Here is an 11,439-nt window from a genome sequence, read left to right on the forward strand (position 1 = left end):
TCCTTCCAGAACTTCTCTGTGCAGGAACAAGCCACCCCTCGTCCTGTATTGCACCAACAGAAACGTCGTTCACACAGTTCTGACCTTTCTCTTTTCGGTATCTTGGGGATTGTTCCATATGAGCACATGAAAAGCTACTCCAATAATTGCAAGGGCTGAGCTGTAACATCAATTAAGGACATACCATAGCATATTGAACCTGTCCTCTTTTTATAGAACATGGAATTGTTTCTAATTCTTTTTTCCTATTAAAGAGTGCTTTGGTGAAATAGTATGCACACATGGAGTTGTTAGGTCAAAACTATTTGCTTTCAAAATGCTGACCTGCCTGGGGGTGTAGCTCAGCAGTACAGAGAGGAGCTGGGCTCCATCCCAGCTCTGAAAAAGAAAACAGGGCTAAATATTGTCATATTACCCTCCAGACAGGGCACCCCTTTTTTATAGTTGCTAGAAATATTGTTCCCTGAGTGTGGGTTGTCTTTTGATTTTGTTTATTATAATTTTTGCCCTGAGGACATTTTAAATTTTTATTCAGCGAAATTCACTGTTACACTTTGCAAGTAAATTCACGTATGGCTTTTGGCTTTTGTTTCTTGCTTAAGTCAGGCCTTCTCCAGTCAAAGATTATTTTTCTTCCCTACGTTTTCTATTTGTTCCTTTGGGCGTCATTGTTTGCATTAAACATTTTAATCTACTTGGAATTTATTTTGAGATTAAAATTGAGGGAGAAGGCCCTACTAATAGAGAACTAATTATATCATATGGTCGTTTTGGGGTGGGTGGGTTTTTGTTTTTAATTTTTTATTTTTATTCTTTATTATTTTGGTACCAGGGATTGAATCCAAAGACACTTCACCACTGAGCCACATCATCCCCAGCCCTTTTTGTTTTTTATTCTGAGATAGGGCCTTGCTAAATTGCTGAGGCTGGCTTTGAACTTGCAATCCTCCTGCCTCAGCCTCCCAATCTGCTGGGATGACAGCCGTGCACCATCAGGCCCAGCTATCAGAAGTATTTTTAAGTGATTCTAGAGGATGGTAAGCATGGTATCCCACACAGAGAGCCACAGGGTGGTCAGAGGCAGGAGGGATATCAGTGAGTATAGAGCCCAGGGCTAGCACTTGTATAACTATGGTTTCCAGGAAGGACGAGGCAGGGTGAGGTGAATGGCGCAGAACTGGCTGGTGGGAATATCTGTGGTGGACCACGGCCAGCAGGGTGGTATCTGATGCTGGCACCTGGCCCTGGGATGATCAAGGCAGACAGACATGGCCTCCTGGTACCTGGTCCAGACAGAGGAGAATGGCTTTGGACTGGTTAGTTTCATATCAAGGGCATGCTGCCCGATGAGCCCTTGCTATCCATGAGCCTGTAGACCCAGGAATGGCAGTGCCAAGCTTTGAATAAGTAAGTACTCCCCACAGGTCATGGGTTAAAAGTTTGGTCTCTAATCCGTGGAGCTACCGGGAAGTAGTGGAACCTCTAAGAGGCAATGGGAGGAAATTAAGGCATTGGGACTTAGTTTCAAGGGAATATTGGAACCCTAGCCCCTTCCGCTTCCTCTTTTTGCTTCCTGGTTGCAGCCTTGCTTCATCAAGCGCTCACCACCATGATGTGCTGTCTCATCACAGGCCCCAAAGCAATAGGCTAACCAGTGGGGCAATGAAACCAGATAAACCTTTCCTCTTTATATACTAATTATCTTAGATATTTGTTGTAGTAACAGAGAGCTGACTAACATAGGCAGTCTTCCACCAGCCAGAAAAAATATTTTAGCATACCAGTATATGTGTGTGTACACATATATACATAATACCCACAGACCTTGTACTTATTTCTAGATTCTCTATTCTGTTCCATTGACCTGTGTGCTTAATTCATGTGTCGGGACCAATCTATATTAAGTGACAATGTACATTGAAATCCATCTCCTACTCATCTTTTTTCCCCACAGAATTTTCTTGGTATTCTTATATTTTACATGAATTTCACCCTATAGTTCCCCAAACATTTTTGCTTTATAGAGATCACAATAAATCTCTTGACTATTGTTTCCTTTTATCTGTGAACTAGGTAGGTCTTTTCATATATTTTTTGTTCCTCAGTAGAATTTTGTTTTTCTCAGATGTGTGGACTTGAGTCTATATATTTCTCAGTAAGTATCTTGGGGTAGCATATATTTTATGCCTTTTATGAATTGTAATGTTTCTTTTACTAGCTACTGTATCATTGTATCTCTTTTTGCCTTAAATTTTTAGTTTCATTGTTGAAAACAAAATTAGGTATCTTTATTTTCCTTTTAACTCATTAATATTGAATTCTTTCTTCGTCCTTCAATTCTTCTAGTCTCATGATTTTAACTTATTTCGCAGGCTTTAGCTTTCTTCCTCCTTTATTCCAACTGTGATTTTATAAGCAGTCATCAATTTCCATGTGCCAATCGCCACAGAAAGTGTACCTTCTGTGTTGTCCCCTAACACCCATTAACCACCTTTCATGTACAGCTATGAACAAGCGTTCTGGTCTCTGAGGAAACCAGTCTGTCAGTCAACAGTTTAGTTTGGGACTAACTGCCACCTCTGCCTATCCATCAGTGATTTCACAATTATTAGAATGCTTTCTTGCATTTCACCCTATTTTATATAAAATAGTGAAATGCTCCACAATAAGAAGGGTCAATTTTACTTATAACACAAATGAGACAAAAGTAGAGAGATTCGCTGTCTCCCAAACGTCTCCCTTTCAAGACTTAAGTCCCGTGCGTGTTCAGGGACAAAAGCTAAAGGGCCTGGGGCTGTGAGGGGCTGGTGTCTGAGTCTAAGGTCCAAGAACTAAAATCTGAAAAGAAGCACAAAAAACAGAGCCAGAACCATTCCTCACCCTGTTCTGCTCTGTAGCAACATTTTTCCCCCCAGAGAAATCTTACAAAAATGGGTTCACACACAAAGAATTACAAAGCCCTGGAAGGAATGACCACCAGGAGACTAAGCCTGAGCCATAATTGAGGGTGATGTAGTCTTTGGAATTCTCTAGAAATGGAGGTCTTTTATCGTGTGTATTTCTCAAATTTTGTGTAATCAACTCTGATGTTTAATTTGATCCTTTGCTTTTTTCTTCCCTCTATACTCTCCTGGTTTAAAACACTGCTTTCACTTCTTGATAATCATCATTTCTACTTAATTTTGTGTACTTTCTGTGTTTTTTCTTCTACACTACTGTTTTATTTAATTCACCTGGTATTGGGGCATGTACCCAGGGGCACCCTACCTCTGATCTACATCGCAGCCCTTTTTATTTTGAGACAGGGTCTCACTAAGTAATGCAGCTGGTCTTGACCTTGGGAGTCTCCTGCCTCAGCCTCCTGAGTTGCGGAGTTGTGCACCATCTCTCTGTCATAAAGGCGTGAGACAAATGTGGCCAATGGGACAGCATCCTGGATGCGCCACAGCAGAAAGGATTAGTGAACTCCAAGCTGCCCCTGAGCTGCCCAACTGGCCTCTCTACTGAAAGCTCATCCTTCCTAAGAACAGTTGTCCAACCCTAGGACCCGGCAACTCTCAGGACAAAATCAATTCCTAAGTGCAAATGGCACATGAGTTCCCAGCACCGTTAGTAGATTCTGAATTCATATCCTAAGGGAGATGCTGCGTGTTGTAGAATCAGTGACATCTAATTACGTGCAACTGCTGGATTTAGGGCAAACCAAAGCCTGTCACAAACCAGGAGTGGACAATATGGAGGAGGCTCCACTGGGGAGAGTCCATGGTAGGACCCAGGTTGGGCTGTCCCCAGGTGAAGGGGATTGAGGAGGCGCTGGGCATGGGGTGGGCCACCACTAGGCCTCTGGACCTGCCTGTTTACAACCCAGTCTCCCTCGGTCTGCTTTCTCCCCTCCCTTCTCAACATATAATAAGAAATTGCTTATGGCCATCCCCCTGCCTTCAATACACAGGGTTTTTAAAGTGGAGTGAGGAGTGCAGTCAGCTGAGAAATTATTGAGGGTGATATAGTCACTTAGAATGACACAATCCCAGATGAGGAGCCCCATCTTATTCACCGACTGAAGCCTTGGGCCACAAGGTGTGAAGTGCACAGAATAGGCTGGGCTAGGCAGTGAGGGTCCACTGTGCCCCATAGGAAGAACCAGGTGCATTCTAGGGGGTCTGGAGCCTTAGAAGGCACCGTAGTCACCCTTCTGCATCCAGTGCACAGCCTTCTCCAACTACCCTGTCCAACACGGCACCTCCCTCAGCTCATGCTCCCTATTCCTTCCCCTTGTTTTATTGACTTCATAGAAATTGCCACCGTCAGATGCTATTTGTGTGGCTGTTTGTTTGGACAATACCTGAGCAGCACTAGAAGATAAATCCACAGTCACTGGACTCTGGGTTGTCCCCTTCAGTCTCCCCAGGGCCGGCACCAAGCCTGGCCCAAGGAATACCCGCCTAAGGAGTGAGTGACAATTCCCGATGGTGCGCAGTTCCCTCCACAGATGGCTCTCATGTTGAGCTCCACTGTGCACCCAGATGGGGGAGCCACCTCTCTGACTAGAAAAGCCCCTTTACAGGTGGAGCATCCCAATCTAACAATCCCAAATGCTCTAAAACCCAAACTTCTTTCAGCACTACCATGATGCCAAAGGAAAATTCCACCACATAAGACTTTGTGTTTCATGCACAAACATAACAAATTTTAATATTTTAAAAATATTGTACAGAGTGACCTTCAGGTGATATATATATAATGTGCATATGAAACCTAAGTGAATCTTATGTTTAGACTTGGGCCCAGTCACCAAGATCTTTCATGATGTGTATGAAAATATTCCAAAATCTGAAAAAAAAAATCTGAGATATGAAACCCTTCAGGTCCTAAGATAAGGGATACTCAAACTGTATTCCTGCCTATCCTGATTTTGTTGTTGTTGTCTTTGTTGTTCTTTTTGGTTATACATGACTGTAGGATGTATTTTGGTGTATATACATGCATGGAGTACAGCTTTCCATTCTTGTGGTTGTACGTGATGTGGAGCTACACTAGCTGTGTATCCATATGTGATCATAGGAAAGTTATGTCCATTCATTCCACTGTCTTTCCATTCCCAACTCCCCTCCCTTCCTCCCACTCTGCCCTGTCCAATCCAGTGAACCTCCCCTCTCCCTGCTCACCCGCCCCCACTACTGTGAGTCAGCACCTGCTTGTCAGAGAGAACACTTGGCTTTACCCAGCCCCTCTAAGTGGCTGCTTACCAAGACCCTCTGAGTGGTCCTCTTCTGGTGAGGACAGGGCTGCACCCTCAGGTTGCTCACCCTCCCCAGGCCCTGAGCAAGCCTCTCCTCACACCAGGATGTTTGTAATCTGACCCAGAAAGTAGCCAGCGCCTAGTCCCAGGGACTCCTGTACCCGCTGCCTCTGAATCAAAGAATTTGATTTGCTGAGCCAGGGCAGTAGCTCCACTGGGATCTGCCCCTTGGTCATCGGAAGCTTCTTGGTGAGGTCCATGGTTGCATTTTCCCAACCCGTGGAAATCTCCTCTGCCTGGAGCCTCCTGGAACCCTGGGAGTCCATTCTCAACCCGTGGTTGGCTTTGGGGACATGTTTTAATAATACGTACCTGAAGGGTCTCAGGTTTTAGGATATTCCTCCTTCCGGAGTCAAGATTTTTAAACTCTTATCCCATATGTTCACCGGGGGGGTGAGGAGAATGGTCAGAAATAATGGTGACAAATAAATCAATCTTTTCGTCTTGCTCACAGAAATTGTTACTTCACCTGGCTCTGTTTTGTTTCTCTGAAAAATTTGATGTGCTATCTGTGCTTGGAAATTTGTCTTCATTCATCTTTTAAAAATTAGTGTGTTTTAAAAATAATTAATAGAATTTATTTTTTAGAGGAATTTTAGGTCTACATAAGAATCCAGTGGAAAGGACACTCCCCACCCCACCCCGGCCTCCTCACACTGCTTCCTCTATTGACTTCTTGAGTTAATGGTACGATTGTTACAATTGATGAACACACAGGACTCGCTATCATTCAAAGTCCACAGTTATACATTAGGATTCGTTCCTGGTGTTGTATCTTCTACGGGTTTGGACAAGTGTATGCGACATGAATCCACCATTATACTATCACACAACAGTTTCCCTTCCTTAAAATTCCTCTGTGCTCTGCCCATTCATCCCTCCCTCTCTTCAACCCCTTAGTAACTGACCTTTTATTACTGCCCTAGTTTGGCATTTTCCAGAGTGTCGAAGAATTGAAACGATATAGTACGCAGGCTTTTTAGATTGGCTTCTTTTGCTTAGTAATATACTTTGAAGTTTCCACTGTGTTTTTTTCTGGGCTTGATAGTTTGTTTCTTTTCATTGCTGAATAATATTCCATTTTTGTCAGGATGTAGCTTATTTGTTCACTTACCTATTGGAAGGCATCTCGGTTCATTCCAAGCTTAGGTTCTAAGTTAATTTTTTTTTTTTTTTGGTACCACAGATTGAACCCAGAGGCACTCAATGACTGAGTCACATCCCCAGCCCTTTTTTATATTATATTTAGAGATGGTGTCTTACCAAGTTTCTTAAGGCCTCACCAAGTTGCTTAAGGCCTCGCTAAGTTGCTGAAGCTGGCTTTGAAATCCTGCCTCAGCCTCCTGAGCCACTAGGATTATAAGCATGTGCCATGGAGCCTGACTGTAAGTTAATTTCTATGTCACTGAAATATACACATAGGCATCTGAAAGAAATAGTAAGCAATTGGATAAACTTGTTAATTTCCTTGTTGCTCCTCAGCCTTTCCAATTTCACTACATTCCCCATATGCATCTTCCTAGGCCTTTTCTAAGTATTTATAGAAAGTTCAGAATACATTAACTAACTATTGCTGCATAATCTTAAACTTAGTAATTTAAAAACAATAAACATACTGTTTTACAGAGTCTGAAGGCTGGAAATTTGGGGGTGGTTCTGGCTCAGTTTCTAGTGAGTTGGCAACAAAAGTGATGGCCAGAGTTACCGTCATTTGAAGGCTTAAATCCACTTCCTAGTACCACTTCTGCTGCTACTTCAAATGATGGGCATGTTGAGGCTGGTTGCTTGAGTGCTCTCCCAACATGGCTGCCAGCATCCGTAAAGCAGAAGAAGGCTGGGTGAGAAAATTCTCAGTCTTTTTTTTTTTTTTTTGTAGTTGTAGATGGACAGAATGCCTTTATTTTATTTGTTTTTTATTTTATTTTTTTGTAGTGCTGAGGATCGCACCCAGTGCCTCATGCATGCTAGGCAAGCATTCTGCCACTGAGCTACAGCCCCAGCCCGAATCCTCAGTCTTTTATGACAGCCTTGGAAGTCAGACACTGTCACTTCTACTGTCTCCTCTTGGTTACACAGGTCATGGAGAGGTATGAGCACCAGGAGGTAAGAATGAAGGGGGGCTGTCTTGGAAGTTCATGAATTTGTTTTGTGACTTTTGTGGAAAACTTTATATGTGGAAAAAAGGAATAATCACAAATAATAAAGGAATAATCACAAATCTTAATCATTTTACACTTTACTAATACACACAAGCAAGCAGTATTAAAATAAATCCTATGCCGGTTTGTATCAGTCCATGCTGAGTAATTTTAACCATAACAGTGGGAAAATGGAGTGAGGACTGAGCTGTTCATACTTGGATCTGGGAGGGTCACAGGAACCAATTAACTTTCACTTATTTAAAGTGGTCTCACAAGAACCCCCTACATTGGGACAGTGCTGGACTTGTAAGGGAAAACAGAGGCGCATAGAAAAGTAGCTTGAACCTTTATTTTTTTCCTTTGAAAACATACCCCGCTAACCCACGCTCTGATCTCTTTGAGGCTTGGGTTCACACATTTTGATTCTGGAACTTTTCAGTTTCTGCTTATTTACAAACAGATGTTTGCCTTACAATCCTGTGGTCTGGTCACTCAGCATAAGAGGTCAAAGTTGAAGCTCCAGTCTGTTTTGAAATGTGATGGAAACACCGTCACCAAAGAGCAGAGGAAGGTAAACACAGCGAAAGGCTCCCACAGCAGCACAAGTGCCAGAAATATCCGGCACAGGAGACACTCTTGGGATCATAAACAACACTCACCCCGGCCCGGGCGGCTTCCCGCACTCTCACAGTGCCAGGGCCACTGTTTACTGTCCTGACTTCACAGTGCCACAACTATCGATCACGGGTGAGTGCAAACTTTAGAGTACAGCAGCATGATCCTTGGGAAGAAAACTCACGTCAAAACACCTGTGGGTGTCCCCTGACGTCACGGGTTCAGATGTTTTGTGACTTGTGCGCTTCATTCTTCTGCCCTGCGCTCTATCTGGCCATACATCTGAGATCATCCAAGTGATATTTATACTGCTGATCTCCAGAGTTTAGATTGAGTGGACATTATTTAATCACATTGGAAAGGGGACCTTGAGGCAGGGAGAAGGTGGGGAGGGGACACTGTGGGAAATGGCCATGAGCACTCATCTCATAAGTATCTACTATGTGCAAACCTTTATATTTCCCATAACGAGTACATCAACTATGTAGTTAATGCATTTATTTTTATAGTTTGTCTTTCATTCCTCAGACACTGAGATATGAGCTCCCTGAAGGAAGGGATCTGTGCCTATCTTATTGACAACTCTGTCCTCAGCACCTAAAACAGTGTCTGGCACTTGGTAGGCATGAAATAAGTATGTGTGGAGTTAATGAATTAAAGGCACTGTGCTAACAGGCAGAGACAGCAAACAATTTCTGTGCAGCAACCCATGCTGGACTCTGTGAAAAGCCATTTGCACAGGTCTTCTTGTTTCAATGTTCACAGCAACCCCAGAAAAGTAGACACTAACATCATCCCACTTCACAGATGAGGAAACTGCAGGTCAAAGAGGTCTTGTAATTTGCAGAGACGGCAGCACTGAAGTACGAAGTCAGTGGCTCTATCTTCCAGTTCAGACTAAGCCTCCAATATCATCCTCTGGGAAAGATCAATTTAGGCAATGTTGATAATATTGGTGATAATGGTGGTGGTGGTGATGGTGGTGATATGTGAGGGAAAACACAGGCTTATGGGGAAATGGCTTTCACTTTTATTTTTTCCCTTGAAAACATACCCCGCTAGCCCACGCTCTGATCTTTTGAGGCTTGGGTTCACATAGTTTGACTCAAAGCCTTTGAGTTTCTGCTTCTTTACAAACAGATGTTTGCCTTACAGTCCTGTGGTCTGGTCGCTCACACTCCATAGGAGGTCAAAGTCGAGGCTCCAGTCTGTTTTGAAATGTGATAAAAACATCCTCACCAAAGAGCAGAGAAAGGTAAACACAGCGAAAGGTTCCCACCAAGTAGCAGGCACCAATCTGTTGATGCCGGGGTGGTGGTGATAGTGGTGATAACTATGCTGGTGGTGGTGATAGTGGTGGTGATGACGATGGTGGTGGTGGTGGTGGTGGTGGTGACGTTGAAGATGACGATGGCAATGATTGTTGATACTCTTTGCGGTATCTTCACTCCAACAAAATCTCAGAAATCACAAAGCATAAAACAGGTAAAATTTCAGCTTCTCAAATAGATTGGAACAGGATGACTCAGATCACATCAGCTCAGGGACTCCTGGGGGAGCTTTGCAGAAACTGACTTCCTAAGTCAGATGGAGCATGGAAGTGGGAGGCATCAGGTTATATGGGAATAGGAGCTCGGACTGCACTTGGTAGTTGTGTATGGTTGGCATCAAAGTAGGGATTGGGTTAGAGTCCTCCATCAGGGCTGTGCCAAAGAACTGGAGGAGGGTCACCCTAGGTTGGTAACAGTGAGCTAGAAAAGGAAAGGATGGCTATGAAAGACACTCTGCCAAAAGGAAGAATGGGCACCAAAATAAGATCAGGTGACCAACGGCAACCCAAGAGAGGAACTTGCGCATCATAATGAATCCAATTAAAATAATGCTGACTGCTATAATGGCTTTTTATTTTTTCTTTAGGTGATGATAAAATTTACCGGCGATTGCTTTTTAGATTTTCCCGGGGCTGCCAGCAGCATTTTGAAAGTAAAGCTGATGGATATTAAAGGTCTTAAAATGTTCACAGCAGTCCTTCGCGTCAAAGAATTATTCTGCTCAAAATGCCACAGGCTGTCCATTTAGCAGCTCCATCACATGATCACATCAAGGAAACCTGTTTTGTTTCCTTCCTTCCTTCCTTCCTTCCTTCCTTCCTTCCTTCCTTCCTTTCTCTCTCTTTTCTTTCTTTCTTTTCTCTTTAGTTATGCAGGACAGTAGAGTCAATTTGGACATATATATACTAACATGGAGTATATCTTGCCTTATTAGGATGCCAGTCTGTGACCCTTGCTTTTATCTTCCGTTTCCCTCGCTCAGTGATTGCGTCACCCCTGGCAGTAACAAGGTGGCTGCCGCATTCTGGGTTCTCCAGTAAAGTCAGGGGAATGAGCCCAACCACTTCTTCTCTGGCTCCCTCCTGGGGAAGAAGAAGATTTTGCTCAGGAGCTTCCTGGTAAAGCTCTCCTCCCGTCCTCCTAGCCGGGTCACTTGCTGTCCTGCACCCGTCACGGGCAGGGGCGTTACTTCTAGATCTACAGATGCTCTTCTGGAGCAGAGCAGGGTGGACTTTTCCTGGGACAAGAGTTGTGAAAGGACAGGTGGGACACCTGTCAAAGACAAAGAAGGGGGGGGCCACCTGCCCCCTCCCACTACCTCACAGGCTTCCGTGGGATGAAAACCTTGGGCATATTAAATGCAACAGAGTTTTATTGAACAAGGCAAAATGTATGAATCTGGCAGCCTCCAGAACCAGACTTGGTTTAGAATGACTTCACCTCACATGGCAGGATAGATTTATCACCCGTGAACAGGAAGTGACCGAAAACGGGAGAGGCAGAAGCGGGCCTATCTATTTTGATCAAGGTTTGAATGGTTGGCCGCTGTGGTTGGCAGGGGTTCAGATATGACAGTCTGTTTGCACATCAGGTTAGGTTGCAGTTCCCCATGTATGGAGAACTGTCTGGGCCAAACTTAAGTGGACAATGCTTTTAAGGATTAGCGGAGAAAGTCTCTGTCGTGTAGTGACAATATAAGATTCTAGAGTTCCCTGCCTTCCTCCCTTTAAGGAGAGATAACAAACTTGACCATTTCTATAATCTTTTGGTTCTGTTTCAGAGAGAGAGAGAGAGAGAGAGAGAGAGAGAGAGAGAGAGAGAAATGAGCAGTCTGGCAGTCAAGGAGGTTAAGCCAAATGAAAGCCCTTTCTCCCAGAAGCTGAGGAGGCTAGGGACAGAAACTGCTCTCCTGTGGCCAGGCAGAAGTAGTAGATTACCAACAGGTCTGGATTTCTAAAATTTCTTACTATTCACCAATTAAAACCATGTCACAAAGCCAGGCATGGTGGCTCATGCCTGTCATCCCAAGTGACCCCAGAAGTTGAAGGAG

Source organism: Callospermophilus lateralis, chromosome 6, assembly GCF_048772815.1.
Source record: "Callospermophilus lateralis isolate mCalLat2 chromosome 6, mCalLat2.hap1, whole genome shotgun sequence".
NCBI lineage: Eukaryota > Metazoa > Chordata > Mammalia > Rodentia > Sciuridae > Callospermophilus > Callospermophilus lateralis.